Genomic DNA, 17,644 nt, shown 5'->3' with positions numbered 1-17,644 from the left:
TAGCAAAGGAAAAAGCATCTGATGGGGCAGAATCATTTAGAAATGTAAATACTGAATTGGTAGTTGTTTGTGAGGTGATACTCAGAGGTAAATTATTGGTAGTACCGGAAGTATTGAGATGTCATATATTGAGGTTCGCACATGAAGGGCATACTTCCATGAGTGCGACCAAGCGCAGGGTGATGTTGGACTACTGGTGACTAAGATTAGATAAAGATGTTGAGAAGGTGAGAAGGGAGTGGGTGCCATGCACTTGAAGTGACAAGTCACAGAAAACGCAGGAGTATTCACCAGTTAAAGTTGACAAACTGGGTGTTCCTTGGAGGAAAATTGGCCTCGACATTTTTGGTCTTTACAGACTGTTGAGTTCATGTTCCAAATTTGCTCTAGTAGCCATGGATTATTTTTCAAGGTGGCAAGAAGTAAAATTTGCAGATCATGTGACCACCCAGGATATAATAGTAATATTTTTGGAAGACCCTTGGGATAGAAAAGGGATACCAGAGCAGGCGTACAATTTGTCTCCCTGGAGATGAAGGAGTTCTTGAGGATTCAGGAAGTTGAGCACATCAGAACATCTTTTTATAATTCCCAGAGCAATGGGTTTGTTGAGAGGCAGAATTGAACTTAAAGGAAGATTTGCAATTGGCATTGAGTTAAGGCAACCAGTGGAGAGTTGCAGTAAAAACAATGGTGTGGGCATATTGCACTACACCTAACCTATCACAGTAAAAGTGCCTTTTGAGGTTACATGAGGAAGAAAAGCGAGAGGTCTGATTTTCAAAGGAGTGTAAGGGAAAAATTGGTTGGAAACGATTACTGTACTTAAAAATGAGTTTGGGTGTCGGGGAATGGGTGCATGGGAGAAAATGGTGAAGAGAAGACAAAGGTTTGGTAATGTTTTCAAACCCTTACAAGCTAAAAAGGTGTATACATATCCGGTGTTGTAAAGTGATGGCAATATGTGGAACAACTAAATATTGGTGAAAATATTTGCCTGTTGAAGGATGAGACTGATGGAAGGGTGGAGATGGATGAAGGGAAAATACAAAAGGATCATGAAGAGAAAATACCAGTGGATTGTGAAAGGAGAGTGCAAGGCAATTGTTATTTGCCTAATGAGATGAGGAAAGGACAAAGAAGAATGTGATGGCATTCATGGAAGGATCAGGCAGAAGCCGGTCTAGCATGGAGATTTTGTGATGGGTTTATCTGTTGCTAGAGAATATTTTAAAAAAGCATATCTGTATCTTTAAAAAAAATGGGTATGATTTGAAAATTCAAGACATTTTTTATTTGATATTAAAAAGTATAATCTATTTTTATTTTCTTTATGTTGTTTTGGGGTTTTCTGTTAAATTGTGTTGTTGCTGTTTTTGTTCAATAGAAGGAAGGAGATGTGTTATATGCGTGGAGTATATCTGTTTCACTTTGCTACTGTAGATCGTGACGTTCTAAATGAGTTCTATTTGGGCAGTCATTCTAAGGGGCACTACTTTCAAACTTATGGATAGCACACTAAATTGTCTAAAACCTTATTTGGAAAAAAATACACTTATTAATGTACTTCTTAATACTTCAAATGTAGACTGCCTTGCGTTAATATGTTTGTTTATTTGATGGCCTTCAATAGCTATATAGGCCTGGGCAGTGAAATCCGCTCCGTTCATGGAGTTTGCAGACTTTTCCAATGTCAAGTTGGTGAGCGCGAAGCAGGAAAATCCAACTCCAGGCAAGATTTCTCAACGCGGGCGGATAGATTTCTCAACACGAATGGTCATGACTGGTTGTGTTGAGAAACCTTCTGTTTGCATTGAGAAAGCTGCCTTTCGGGTAGAAAACATACTAGATGGTGCCATTCGCGCTGATTTTACATTGAGGGACAAACACCCGGTGCTGAAAATCAATGTGAACAGCATGACCAAAGGCATTCTGCCACATGCGGAACTCTGCGTATCGCGAGAGTTTTTGGGTCATTGTGCGGAGTTCCACATACCGGAACTCCGCGAACTCCAACCAGGCCTATAGCTATCACAACTTAATTATAATTAGAAAAATCAAAATTTGCACTTTTATCATAATTCACAATAAACATCTAAAATGACAGCCAGTATTTACACATTTATCCTAAATTCCATTACAAACATTTAAAAGGACATCCAACACGTGTTTCAACAGAAACTGTCTTTATCAAAGTTGCAAAACAAACAGTTATATAGAATCAGAATCAAATTGGAGTCAAAGTGGAAATAATGTGACCATCACAGACCACCAGTACACTACAGGGTGCCCAAGCTCACCCTTAAATGTTTTGTGGTGGAAAGAATAGGCTCATAATAGAACACAGACAAAACAATAAAGACACTTGTAAAACGAGATTGTGGAAGTCAATCAATTTTGGAGAGAATTTTTCAGGCACCACAAACACCGAATACATCAATAGTCTAGATTACTTCTTACTGGCACCAAGGAGCATGTCCTACAGTCTATATATTATACAGCACATGCAGATATGCATGCAGCACATGCAGAACATAGCAAAGTTAAGAAGGGATTTGTTTGGAGTCAGGCAACAGTTTTGTTAGGAGACAGGAACATTTAAATAATAAGTGACAGAATCAAGGGTTCCTATCAGAGTCTTAAAAGTAGAGAATGTACTAAGTCCTTTCAACGCACATTGTATGCTACAATCTGTTGGTTAAAATCTTAACTACCCCATATACCTTATTGTAAGTCGGACAAGATACCTAAAAGTGGAAGGAGAGATATGCCAGCTGGATATTAATTAAAAAGCATGCAAAAGCCTAAGTGAAAGCAACTAAATGAGAGGTTATTATGTGCCACAATACATACCTCCTTGTGATGTGTATCTGATTGGATCAAGGACATAAACTCAAAAAAGCCAATAAAGGTTGTATTTTTCCTGTAGGCAAAATTGTACTTGCCCTGTAAAGTACAGGTAAGGACAATGATACTCATGCGGTGCCAGGAGAGGCAAAAGTAGCAAGAACAATATGCACCAAACCTTACCTTATACGGGGTAATTTAAACATCAGTAGTCATCATGTTTATAGTGCAATGAAGGTATGTGTAATTATTGTGGCACTGTCATCTTGATAAGACTATGGGGCTGGTTTAGATTTTGGTAGAGAGGGTACTCACAATGGCAATGGAGTACTCTCTTCACCAAATTGAAAGCTTGCCCATCTGATTTACAGATGGGTGTATCTTAAGTATACTGGAAGAAATGGGGTGACATCTCGCCCCATTTCTGGGCGCACTGCGATAATGTATGCATACCAATGAAGCGGTAAGTTGATCCAGATTTCATCAATGTTTATTCAGTTTCACCAAGTTTTACACAATAATCATGGTTTGTCCATTAGTCACATGAGAGGCCTTTTAAATATTATCACTGTAACCTCAAAAGCTGCAGAAATGCCAATCCAGGCCTTATTCTGTAGCTGGGAGTGTTGGTAAATCATCCTCATTGGTTAATTCCAATAACCCAATGCATTTCGGGCCTATTCTTGGCCCTTCGTCAGGGATACTCTACAATTTAAGGAAAAAACAATGTAGTAAACCAAGCATATTCATAGATAATCCATGTTTGTGCATGTTAAGAATATTGCAAATCCTTTGCCCTGTAAACTCATCACATAACTAACGTTTTCCCGGTAACCGTAGTAAAAATACTACCACTAAGTTAATGCTCAAGTTAATAAACTGCCAACCTCTCTCATCTCTCTCATATTCGATTTCACCTTATGCATCCCCGTGTAACAGTTCCCAAGAACGTGTGTGCAAACCATTTTGTACTCTGGTTATTAACTGACAGAAAAAAGGTGCTGCACCTAGAGTGAACACGCAACCCCCATCCCCACTTTTGACATATTCATTATATTCATTATAATCATCTGTTTCCGCTTTCAAATTAACATTGCCTAGCTACATGTTTACCTGCAGATCTTTTTTAGAAACTCTTGTGCTTCGTCTAAATTGGCAAACATATGAAACTGGCCATTAACCAGCACCATGGAAGGGGTTATTGTTGGCTAATCCCATTTCGCTTGGGGTTGGGGTTTTGGAGCACCTCAAGGTGTTTCAGATGGTGGAGGGTGTTTTGGGTGTGGGGGGGACACATTTAGTAAAAATTAGAAGAATCATAGGTGCGAATAGGTGAGAAATCTTATAATAAAAAGAAGGTTTGATTAAGAGCTGGCTACCAGGGCAATGGGTGTTAAAGCTCAAATTATATCATGTAAGGTCAATGGAATGTCCAACAAGCCAAAGTATGGTGGTTTGATCACGTGGCTAACTACTTTTTCCCCATAAGTTTTATTTCTTCAGGAGGCTCATCTTAAACATAATGCACTCAAGCTTTTTATCCCGAAATATTACTCCAAGGCACATTTTGCTTCTTCTGGGTTGGCGGTAAGGGGGTAGTGATTTATCTGGGGCAAGGGGTGGATTGGGCAGTTGCCCAAGTGTGTAGGGATTCCAATGGCAGATGGATCTGGATTACAGTTAGAGTTAATGGTAATCCTCTCAATTACATGAACTACTATGCCCCGATAGTGGATGACTCTAATGCATTTATTTAAATTAACGAGATGGCCATGGGAGCTCTGGGTCCTATAATCATAGAGGGGATTTAAAGTTTATCCAAGATTTAATATGGGATACCAGAAACAAAACTAAAAAGCAGCTGCAGCCGAGCACTAAAAAGGTGTTAAATGTGAGGAAGCAGGATAATCAACGAATGAATCCATGGCGTAGCGCTCACCTGGGACTCTCACAATACACTTGTTTTCACCATCTTTTTCAGTCAGCTTCTTGTACAGATTATTTTCTAATTTTCTGTGCTCTTAAGTGTGTGGGTTCAGAAATTTGGGCAAACTTTCAGATCACTCACTGGTTTGTATTGAAATAGATGTTGAGGCAAGGAAAAGGGAGAGATCCAGGTGGCAGATGGATGGCCTCATTCTTTTCAATCAGGCGTTTGTAGCACGTATGAACATTTATAGCATGGATTTCTTTCAGTTGAATAAGGATACTGCACCACTATTTTCAGTTTGGGGAGCTTTCAAGGCAACAATGCAGTGTCATATGGTGGCATTTATGGCTTCCCAGTCTAAAAATCAGGTGAAATGTATAGCAGAGCTCCAATCCGCAGTTGATGCTGCTTTGCAAAAGAAGACTTGTTCTATGGAGCCACAAGTATTAGCCGAAATGTAATTGACTGAAGCTAAGTGTGAGCTAAGGGAATCTTTCATTTTAGAGGAAATCAGTAGCTTGCAGCTGTTCCAACAGCAGGTGTATGAGGAAAGCCAGATGGTAGGGAAGTTCCATGCTTGGTCAACCAGGGTTAAACATAAGGCCACACTGATCACCGAGCTACAGGATCCTGGGAGAGGGGCCTTGGTCTATGAAAAGGACGTGGTGTCCTAAAGACTTTCTACAACATTATATTAATTTGTATGCTACTAAATATGTGGCCTCAAATGAAGGTATAAATAATTACTTTCAGTCTATAATATTACCACAAATGAAAAATATAAAGGTAGAGGGATTAGCAGCAGATATAACAGCATTAGAAATTCATCAGGGAAGGCCTGTGGCAATGATGGCCTTCCATGATAGTTTTTAAAGCATTTTCTACTGAACTAACACCTTTTCTAATGGAGCTTTTCTTTTCAACTTTATAAAAGAAGGGGGAGAGGTCCCATCAGTTTTCAAGGAATCAACAATTTTCAGTTTTGTAAAGAAGGGAAAGAACCCTAGGAATGTAAACTCATACTGCCCGAATAACTTCTTGACTGCAGATTACAAACTTTTAGTGAGAATTTGGGCAAATTGTATTATTTTGGAAGCCCAGGCGGTAATTCATAAAGATCAAACCAGGTTGGTGGCTGGTAGGCGGATGTTGTCTGGTACTGCCTTCTTAGTGCATGCATTAGATTTTTTGGGTGTGAGTCAGATGCCCGCTTTTATAATGATGTTCAATGCTGAGAAAGCATTGGACCTTGTAAATTGGGATGCTCTTTTTTATGGCCTTGCGAAGTTTGGTTTTCTTGCTCAATTTATCCGTATGCTTCGTAATTTATATCAAGGGGTTCAGGCAAAGGTGTTTATAAATTCTAACTTAGCAGGGGTGGATGACATAAATAGGGGAACTTGGCAGGGTTGTCCTTTGTCTCCCATTTTATTTACCTTTTTACCTTTTTTATCGAACTCCTGGCAGTCAAGATTATTGCCACTCTGGACATAGAAGCACCTGTAGTGGGAATGTCTAAGGTAAAACTATTTGCAGTGACATAATCTTCTGCTTAAGGCACTCACCCCCTGAAACTCCAGCAGCAGGCCTTATCTTCCAATCCGATTCGTTATTTGGGGATATATGTCACTAATTGTTATGCAGAGCTTTACCATCTAAATTATGTGGGAATGATGAAGAATATCAAGGATCTACTGGACAGATGGACACTTCTTCCTCTTCCACTAATAGGGTGGGTAGCTCTTATAAAAATGTCCATTTTACCCTTGTTGATATTTCTTTTTACTAATGTTCCAATTGAAATTAGTATTACCTATTTCAAAGAATTAGAAATACGTTCACTATGTTTCATTTGGAACAAGAAGGTCTTGAGGGTTACGTTCTCAGTGCTTCAACTAGACATACGTCAGGGTGGATGGCATTGCTTCAAGCATGTACCTACTATGAAGCCTGTCTTATAGATTTATTTGTTTGAACAATATATGCCAAGGGGAAAGTTTTTTGTTGGAAAAGATGGTGCAGGATGCCGGTTCCCAGTTCCGTAATCATCAAGATGCTCAAACTTCCCAAAAAATGAGATATAAAACTGTGTAGGAATATTGAGCGAATCTTCAAGTATTCTGTTCCTCGACTACTCTGGCTGCAGGGTATGAATATTTGCAGCTGAATTAATTTTAAATTTTGGGTCTAAAAATACGAAACAGCCATTTCAGATTCTGGGAGCAAATGGGTTTAAATAACTGGGATATTTCTTGGTGAGGGGGAAATAAATTACCTAGCAAAACCTTCAGGAAAGGTGCGGCGATCGATGCAAGCTTTTTTTCTTTGGGTTGCAGCAGATAGCGAACTTATTAAAAAAATATTGCCTTCAGTCTAGTACAGTCTCCTCCCCAGTAACGGAGATTTGTTTAGGACAAAGCTAAGGGGGGTCGGCAATTGGTACAGATTACTGCGGAATCAAGGAGAGTGACAGCAGGTGAAACGTTTTTTACATAAGATCACTCTGGTAACAGAATGCACTTTTTCTGAAGTCGAGTAGCAGTTTGCAATTAGGTAATACTGCCTTAAGAGTGGCACATTTTAAAAGGCTGTCTGTTATGTCTCACTGGATGGCATACTATACTCCTATGGCCCTCCATAGGATGTATCCAGAAATGGAGGATCGTTGTTTTCGCTGCCAGCAGCAGGGGAGGGGTGATTGGATCCAAACCTTTTTTCCTGCTCAATGGTTGTACAGTTTTGGGACAAGGTATTTGCTGCTCTAAGCCTAGGATTGTAGTGTATGATAGAACCGGATGCAAGTGTGGCGCTCTTTGGTTTTCTGAGGCGAAGGCAGAGTATGCCATTGGCTAAATGGGATGAAAAATGTACTGCAATTGCCTCTTTAGTAGCTCAAGCCTTCATTTTGCAGAATTGGAAGACATCTAGAGTACCAGCTAATCAAGAGTGGCATAATAAAATATTTAGAACAAAGAAGTTTGAAGAGGCATTTGCAAAAAGGGTTGTGGGTATTAAAAGATTCGCTGCTTCATGGTAATTGATGGAGGAAATAGAAAACGCTACAGCATAAGATTCTGTAAAAAGTACTGTGGTATATTGTGTGTAGCATCAGGTATGAAGAAATAGTGGTTACATTATTAAGGCACTATTGCACTTTTATATATATATCATAGATGCTGATATACCATTTAAAAAAAAAAAGAAGAAGTGCCAATCTTGGAACTAAGAGTATGTATATTTCAGGCATATTTGCACTTTGTTGAATGTTTACATGGTAGGTCAGAGAATGGAATCTGACATGATTCACTTTATCTATGAACAGAAAAACATTGTTTTCAGAAACATCATAGTATGTGTAATCAAAGGCACGTTTGCACTTTGTAGGGATTTTCCAATGTATTTTATTCTTTCTTGTTTATTAGGAAATTGTGAGCCAGAGAGCGGAATCCGCATAATGTATTTAATATATGACAGAAAAATACTGCTTGCACAAACATTATATGATGTATATTATAGGCACCATTGCACTTTGTAGAAATCTTCTAATGCATTTTATTCTGAGAAAAAAAAGAATAAGGATTCTACCTTTTTTGTGGGAATGGTAACCCGGAGAATGGAATCCGATATGATGTTTTTCATTTATATTCAGAACAACACTGTTAAAGAATGTCTAGCTTAAACAACATAGTATCTCAATGTTCCAACCTATGATGTATATTTTAGACGAATGTGCACCAGTCATGAATTTTCTGCGTTCTCGAACTCCTTATGTAAGTGCTCCATACAAAAAAAAAAAAAGAGGGTTAACATGTGTCCCACATGATAAATGCCAGCGCTACCCCTCATACCATGGGGTACACTTTAAACATGATGTCTGTTCACTCTATTGAAAAAATTCAAGTTGGCACATGATGCAAACAAGGTAGAAGAGAACTAGTCATTCAGAACTATCCTAAAAGTATTTTAATCCATGTGCTAATCCAATAGGTGATGGTAACATACCCAATGACCAAATATCAAAGAACATAATTCCATAACACACATTGAAAAGAACAGCCAAAATGTACACATATCTAATGAATTGGATTATAAACATTTAAAAGGATAGGTGCAAGAGGTAAGCTACATAAACATCATTTGGAATAGAAGTCAACTGGACATATATCCTGATAATTGACATTAGAAAAAAGAAAACTAAATCAAATGCATTCCAGGAGTCTCTGGTATGTGTAGAAAATAACTTAACGATTGTTATGTCCCATAGGGAAAGAAATAAGTGTCCCATATTAATAAAATGTACTGCAAAATAAAGAGGGAAATACACGGTGCATGTATTAATGACTGATAATCGTAAAGAACTGAAAACTTACTGCTGCAATACAGTGGTCACAGAGGAAATCCCATGCATACATATATAGATACTGGCCTTGGCTTAACATGGGCAAATCCAATACCACATAGTAGAGTGTTACATAGAAGAATACGACACATTGCTATACGTAAGGCAACAAAAATGCTGAATATCCTAAGGCAAAAAAAGAAGAATATGTTGCAAAAATGTCTTTACACAGTTGAAAAAACTAAACATAGGGCACTATTTTGATTCTAGAGTGTAGGTGTAGTCTGGACCCCACCAATCTTATTTTCGTGATACCACACACAGTCCTAAGAGCTCTTCCCATTTAACAACTAACTCAGAGGTATATATTGTATTCCCTACAAGTCCTTAATAAATAATACTTTTCTGTTTTCATATTTTGACCAAACTCCAGGCTTCTAAATTTGTCCATCCTGGAAGCCTCCGATTGTCTCATTTTCAAAGCTCTGTCATTCCTCTCTGTTTAGGATAGCATCTTCTATGGCATGCATCTTTACATGTTCTGCCAATGGATAACTTCCATCTTGATTAAATGTTTGCTGATGTTTGTCTTCTTATTATAAAGCTCAAATTATGCAGATTGTTGTTCACATATACAATGAATCTAATAAGTTCATGCTGCTGTCTTTCCCCTAGCATGAAGATATCTGCATAGTGTCCTTAGTAGATGTTCTGATCCATCCAGGTTGAGTTGGCTCTATCTCACATACAGATTACCTTGAACCATTCCATGTATACATTTGTATGTAATGGTGCAAATTTAGAGCCCATGGCCCTCCCTATCTTCGAATATACAGACATATTCAAATGTCAATTCTACAATTTCTAGTAGAATGCAAATATGTTCAAAAAAGGCAGCTAGTCGTCTTTTATGAATGTATCTTGCTGCCTGTATCTTGTACAGTTATGTTTCATATAGGTGCCCTAATATAGGCATGGTTTGAGATGCCCTAATATAGACATAATCTTTCACCTACATTAGTTCCCTATTCTCCACAATAACAGGCGCTGAGGGCTGAACCTTATCTAGACTGTGGTTTGGTTACAGAAGGAGGGTTTCTCCCGAACAATGGCCTCCTATACCATCTTCGATGTGGTCATCCAGTATGATTAAATATTCCTAAGAGTTCTAGGAAACCAGGCAGGGGCTTGAATCCACCTGCATAAACATCTAGGTAAACGGTTCATCTCATATGGCATCTTCATAATCAACAATGGCTAACACAAGACACAAGGGACAAAGGGACTCTATACTTTTCTGTATAAATACAGCACCTCTTGCTATCAGTAGTTAGAGGGAACCAAGAATTCCAGGTTGCCACACTGACCAGAGACGATGAAGCTCCTACATGCAGTCGCTCCAGCTGACAGTGGTCTAATCATCCCTTGCGGGGTGTCCAACTCGAGACCAGGACGAGGTCCCACTCTCTCTCTTTACTAAGGTAATGGGGTTCGACTAAATCCTAGCGGGAGTCTTGGCTCTTTCGCACCTACTCACATGCTAGGTACACTTAGGTGCATCTAGATAGGCATCGTAGGAGTATGCAATTTTATAAAGACATTTTATATTCATGGATATGTTCATGGCTATTGCTAAATGGTAGAACTGTACTATTCCTTATTAGTCACTGGACTGCTGATCATATATCTCTGCTACTGTTTAACAGTTGTCGCAGCACATATATTTTACACTAGAAGAACAACTGTGCAATAAATTCTTATTGTAAACACGCTCAACTGTTTCTTCTGTGTAACTATCTAAGACCAAATGAGCAAGCACGAGTGACTGAGAGAAAAGTAGTAAATTGTTTCCACGAGTCTGAGGAATCAGGGTTGTGTTCTAAGGTTGCCAAAAACTAATCGCTCTGATAAAAAATAGATTCTAGTGGCACTGTGAGGTAGCCAATGCAAACAGGCTAACATCGGCGGTGGGGGTGCTCAGAATCAGTCTTCCACCAGGCCCACAGTGTATGTTATCCAAAAGCGCAGGTCCAGTCAGGGATGAACAAATATTATTTGTTAATGACAGCATCAATGCTTCCTATGTGAAATCACTTAGGGGCCGATTACGATTCGGCCCGTTACGGCTCTGAGCGACGGTTGGAGCCTTCAGGGCTGCATAGTAATCGGCCCAGCGGTTTACTTTCCAACTGCATAACTATAATCTAAGCAAATACAAGAAGAGGATGGATGGAGAGGTGAAACTTTACAGACACTCAACCCCAGTCACAGATCTGGGTGGAATCCATCATAGTTCTTTAGCTCACCACGCCACCATAGTTCAGACACAGCCATACGCAAATCAGTCTAGACTAGGCCTGGGCCAAAATTCCGTTCCGCTCGCGGAAATTGCGATAATTTGGCATTTTCGCGTTCCGCGGAAAGCTCGAAAATGTCAAAATTTCTGCAATCCGCATCTTACCGGTAATTTTTTTCTTGCTCGCACTGTAAAAAAATACATTCTCGCGTGCGCGCGATCGCCTTACCTGAATCCCCGCGTTCGCCGACAAGTTTTCCCGGCCCGGTCGCGTTCTCCACGAGATTGTTGGTAGCCATTTTGCACTGTCCCGCGACAGTTCGTGCCCGCATTAACGTCATTTGTCACGCGATCACGTCATTTGTCGCGCGATCACGTTTTTCTTTTCGCTATCATGCACCGCGAGAGTAAGAGAAGATTGAGATCTCGAACACATCATTCACCACCGCGAGCGAGAGCGTGAGGATGCGGCCACGTCATATCGAACGCGAAAAGGAGAAAGAGACCCCGAACACATCATATCCAACGCGACAGGGAGCGAGAGAACGCAATCAAGTCATTTTGGACATGCCATCCACATCCGGCGGAAGTAATGTGAAGCTCGAGAACTCGAACATGTAAAATTTTCAATTTGGAGAAGAATATCAGCTCTAGCAGCATGAAACCTTCTGCAAACGATGATTTTGGATGAAAACAACTCCTCAGATTGACATTTGGCTGTCCTTTTTTGTGCAAGTAGTCCTTTTTTAAAAAGGTGGGGAGAGGGAGGAAGTGCCACAGAATCTCCAACTTCCTGTTCCTGTCCAGCAGGCTCCTCCCAGTGCTTTGTCCATCTCCTGCTCATTCTGCCTTTGGATTTTGAGCTGGAAAGATCACTCTTTTTGTCTGCTGCATCATTGCAATTGGATTTGAGGATTTTTTAATTGGATATTTTAAAAGTAAGTGATTGTTGTGTCTGTTTGATTGGGGACATTGCAGTTGTTGTAACTACAATTTATTTTTGGTAACTATCATAATTCCTTTTTTGTTTTAAATGTTGTGGGTAGTAGTAGTCAGTAGTAGGCCCGAGCTAGTCATGGACTCATGGGTGTGTGCATGATGAAGCAACTGTTCCTTTAGTGTTTTTTTAATGTATTTCATTTTCAAGCATCATTTAGGGCCTGGATGGCATTGGATTTCGTTGGGAAATGTGTTTCTTTGGGGTGGGCTTTCTGTTGTTGGGCCTGGCCATGTGGCTGGTGGCCATTTTGAAGCCTAGGCCTGCAAGCTTGTCTGGCCTTGTCTGCCAACAACAGGCCTGCTTTCATCCAGTAGGCTCAGAGGCTGAGCAGGTAGCCACAGCTGTGTTAATCAAGTGTTTCTGTGTGGTCTGTTGAATTTAGACATCATTTAGGGCATGCATGGCTTTGGATTGAGTTGGGGAAGTGTGTTTTTTTGGTGTGGGCTTTCTGATGTTGTTGGGCCTGGCCATGTGGCTGGTGGCCATTTTGAAGCCTAGGCCTGCAAGCTTGCCTGGCCTTGTCTGCCAACAACAGGCCTGCTTTCTTCCAGTAGGCTCAGAGGCTGAGCAGGTAGCCACAGCTGTATTAATCAAGTGTTTCTGTGTGGTCTGTTGAATTTAGACATCATTTAGGGCATGGATGGCATTGAATTGAGTTGGGGAAGTGTGTTTTTTTAGTGTGGGCTTTCTGATGTTGTTGGGCCTGGCCATGTGGCTGGTGGCCATTTTGAAGCCTAGGCCTGCAAGCTTGCCTGGCCTTGTCTGCCAACAACAGGCCTGCTTTCATCCAGTAGGCTCAGAGGCTGAGCAGGTAGCCACAGCTGTATTAATCAAGTGTTTCTGTGTGGTCTGTTGAATTTAGACATCATTTAGGGCATGGATGGCATTGAATTGAGTTGGGGAAGTGTGTGTTTTTGGGGTGGGCTTTCTGATGTTGTTGGGCCTGGCCATGTGGCTGGTGGCTATTTTGAAGCCTAGGCCTGCAAGCTTGCCTAGCCTTGTCTCCAAACAGGCCTGCTTTTTCATCCACTAGGATCAGAGCAGGTAGCCACAGCTTTATTTATCAAGTGTTTCTGTGTGGTCTATTGAATTTACACATCATTTAGGGCATGAATGGCATTGGATTGAGTTGGCAAGTGTGTTTTTTTGGGGTGAGCTTTCTGATGTTGGTTGTCTTAAAGACATGCTTTTGTTGTGTGTGTCTGGTGTGTGTTGGTGTGCAATGCATGCACCCTGCAGACCTTTTTGGGGCCTTTGAATGTTCGTATTTGCATTTTGTTGCATTAAAAAGGCAGAGCAGTGTGCTTTAGGATGCATCCTTCACCTGGCTTTTATAGGCCTTTTGTCAGCTCCTGGTGTTTCCCAGGCCCCCTGCTTGTTTGTGATTTGTGAGTGTCCATGTGGCTGGTGGCCTTTTTTTGTGTTGGGAGTTATTAGTGTCCTGCTTTTTCCATATAGGCCTGCATGTTTTTCCTATTGGCTTACTGCTTCCATCCATTAACCCCCTTTGCCAGCAGCAGCTCCATGGATGATGAGATGCTCAAATAATTTAATGGCAAATAGGGTCCACCCCACTTCCATTACATTTTTATTTGGGTGATTCTTATTAACTTTCCTATCCTTCCTGAGAGTGTAGTGTGTGACTGTACACAGTAGTATAACATAGCCCTTGTTGGAAAAAAGTCATAAATGGCTAGACTTTGGGGCATATGCATCAACCAAACTAATACCGATTCCTTAATAGCGAAAAATAAGGAATCGCCATTAAGGAATCGGTAATTGGCATGCATCAACAGATTCGGTAAAATTTAGCGATTCCTTAAAAATCGCTAAATTTACCGATTCCTTAATAGCGGGGCACGCAAACGGCCCCACTAGCAAATAGCGAGTTTGGTAATACCGATTTGGCTAATAGCGAGTTCGGTAATACCGAATTAGCAATTACCGAATCGGTAATAGCGAAATCGCAAATTGCCGCGTCGCACCGGGAACAGGCTGATGACATCACCAACCAGGAAATACTGCTGCCCCACCCACACAGCCTCGACAGAGGAGCAGACAGGAGCTGGAAAGAAGGACAGGCTGTGCAGAGTGAGGCCACACAGATTCTGCCAGTCACAGCACACATCCATTATGTCGCAGGAAGTGCCATCCAGCGCTGAATCTGCACGCAAGCGCAAGAAGAAGTTTTCAGACAGGGAGCTGGAGTACCTCATCGAGGGAGTGGCCAGCAAACACGACCGCCTCTTTGGCAAGCTGTCCCTCAAGGTGCCTGAGACTGAGAAGCGGCGCATCTGGCAGCGCATCCGTGAGAGGATCAATGCGGTTGGCGTCACTAGCCGCAGCATCGACGATCTCAAAAAACGGTGGTATGACCTCCGGAAGCGCGCAAAAGAGAGGATTGCTGAGAGGCTCCGGGAGGCAAGAAGGACTGGAGGCGGAACAAGCACTGCACCATCCAACACAGCCCTGGAGGACCTTGTGGAAGGGACGATAGAGCGGGAAGCCGTCGTGGGGGTGATCCAGATGGACACGTCCGGCGCAGCCACAAGTGCCCAAGGTAAGATGCATGCCTGTGCCACACCCAGCATAGCGTAAATCCATACCCATGCCCCCAGCCCAATCTCACTGTGTCTGCAGCTCTGGCACAGACAGTTCCACACATGACACTACTGCATCTTGGGAGTTGTAGTCTAGTCAGCCCAGAGTGCAGGCACAGGCGTAAATCCTCACACAACACATATGTTGTACATGGCTGTAGACTGTTCATTTGTTGGACCACAGAGGGACATTGATGGGTACAACACTATGTAGGTGTAATCATCCCACTAATCATGCACTGTTTCACACACAGATGCATCACCTGGGGACTCTGACGACAGCGACCAGCTGATCATCTCTGAGACACCCGTGGAGTCAGACCAGGAGACTGTGCAGGATGCGCACGCACCGCCAACACCTGCCACCCCACCAGCACCACCTCCACCAGCGCCACAATCATCGGCACCAGCACCAGTGCCACAAGCCAAGGCACCTGCGCCACAAGCCAAGGCACCACCACCTGCGCCACAAGCAACGGCACCAGCAAGCCAGCCTGCAGCCAGTGCAGCCACAATACCGCAGAGGCACAGGCACCAAGTTGCGCCCTTGCAGGAGATGGCAACCCCCCCCCCTCAATTGGCACCCACGCAGCGCACATCCACACCACCTGCTGCACCACATGGAGGCTCAAGACACGCACGGCGTCACAGGGCCCGTCGCAGTTCCGTCTCCTCAGCTGACCAGGATGTCCCAACAACCTCTGCAATTGAGGAGAGGATGCTGCGCACACAGAACCTGCAGGGAAGACATGTGGCTAGCATCAGCTGCAACATCGTGCGCCTAGCGAGGGAGATGCGCGCCATGACTGCAGCAGTCACCGACATGGGCTCCGCGGTCAGGGACATGGGCACGGCGGTCAGGGACCAGACCACTGCGGTTGCTGATGGCAATGCTCAGCTCAGGGAGGAGGTACGTGAGCTCACCCGTGCCATCAGGGAGGGCCATGAGTCCCAGAGGAGGAGTAACCGGCAGCTAATGTTGCGTTCTGCCGCCGCTACCAAGGCCATACAACGGCACAGCAACTGCACCGCTGTGTTGGCACGCCGCACAGTCTCCCTGCAGGTGGACCTTGGGCACTTCTGCGGTGATGTTGCCAAGTCACTGAGACACATCACCACTGCTGTGGAACAACTTCAGAGCAGCACATGCAGTGCTGCAGCATTGGGAGGGGATGACACCAGTGAGGCTGCCTCCAGTGTCAGCAGCGTGTCACTGGCAGAGGCCAGCACCAGGCGCCGAAGTTCGCGTGCCTCCACGGGGACAGGCCGTGGTGAGGGTATGGATGCACCTGAGCGGAGGCTTGGTGTACGTGGCAAGCGGCACTAGAAATTTGTACATGCTGCAGGTCCATGGTGGAGCAACCATGGCCATCCAATTATTCTGTTTGCACAGGCCTGACTTTAAGGAACCTTTTATTTACATTTATGCAATCGAAGCATGATTCACAATGCTAGTTCTGTTGCACAATCCTCAGTGCTACTGTGCATTAAACAGTTGCACCCAACACCAACTTGTAATGTCTCATTTTACCCAGGGTCAAAAATGATTTTGCGTTATGTCTGTCCGCCTCCTATGGCCCTCTGCTGTGTTTGGGATGTGTGCCGGTCGTCGTTGGGCGGGTGGTTGGTCAGCCTGGGGGTCGTCATCCCTGTCCACCTCCATGGGTATCCCCCTTCTGGTGGCAATGTTGTGCAGCATTGCACATACAGCAATTATTCGACAGCATGTGTCTGGTTGGTATAGCATTGCGCCGCCAGTCTTGTGGAGGATACGGAAGCGGCTCTTGAGAATCCCAAAAGTCCGCTCTATCACATTCCTCGTGCTGATGTGTGCAGCGTTGTAGCGATGTTCCTGCAGGGTTGCTGGATTTAGGTATGGGGTTAGTATGTATTCCCGCAGGGCGTAAGCACTGTCACCTAGAAGATAGAAGCATAGACTTAGCATTGGTGATGTACATACATGTGTGGTGTTGGTGTGGGGAAGCGTAGTTCTACTTACCTAACAGGAGTCCCTCTCCAAATTCGCCATTGAGTAGTCGCCTGTGCATTCCACTGTTGCGGAAGATGTATGAGTCGTGTGTGCTCCCTGGGAATTGTGCCACTAGGTCCGTTATGATGTTGTTGGCATCGCACACAACCTGCACGTTGATCGAGTGGTATGACTTGCGGTTCCTGAAAAGGTACTCATTTGCTGACGGAGGGCATATGGGGATATGCGTGCAGTCGATGCATCCAATCACATGTGGAAATTGTGCCACCTGGTAGAATGCCTGTTTAGTGCGGTCCAACTGCTGTGGGGTTGTGGGGAAGCTGATGTGTCTGTGGAGCATTGTCAGCATGGCATCTAGGAATTTTTGGAAGAAGCGTGACAGTGCGCTTTGCGAAACACCTCCAGCAACCGCAATTACCCCCTGGAAACTCCCAGAGGCCAGTAGGTGCAGGCTGCATAGTACCTGAACGTGCGCAGGGATAGCATTTGTCCGGTGGGTCTGGTGCTGCAGTAATGGTTCCAGGTCTGCAATCAGGCGCATGATCATAGCGCGATTGAGGCGATATTTCTGGTACACCTCGTCCTCATTCTGGCCGAGCAGGGTTATGCGCAGTCTGAACACTCTCTCCTGTACCCTTCTCC

This window comes from Triturus cristatus, chromosome 5_2, assembly GCF_964204655.1.
Source record: "Triturus cristatus chromosome 5_2, aTriCri1.1, whole genome shotgun sequence".
NCBI classification, from domain to species: domain Eukaryota; kingdom Metazoa; phylum Chordata; class Amphibia; order Caudata; family Salamandridae; genus Triturus; species Triturus cristatus.
The sequence above is the reverse complement of the archived record's forward strand: the minus strand, read 5'-3'. Positions refer to the sequence as shown.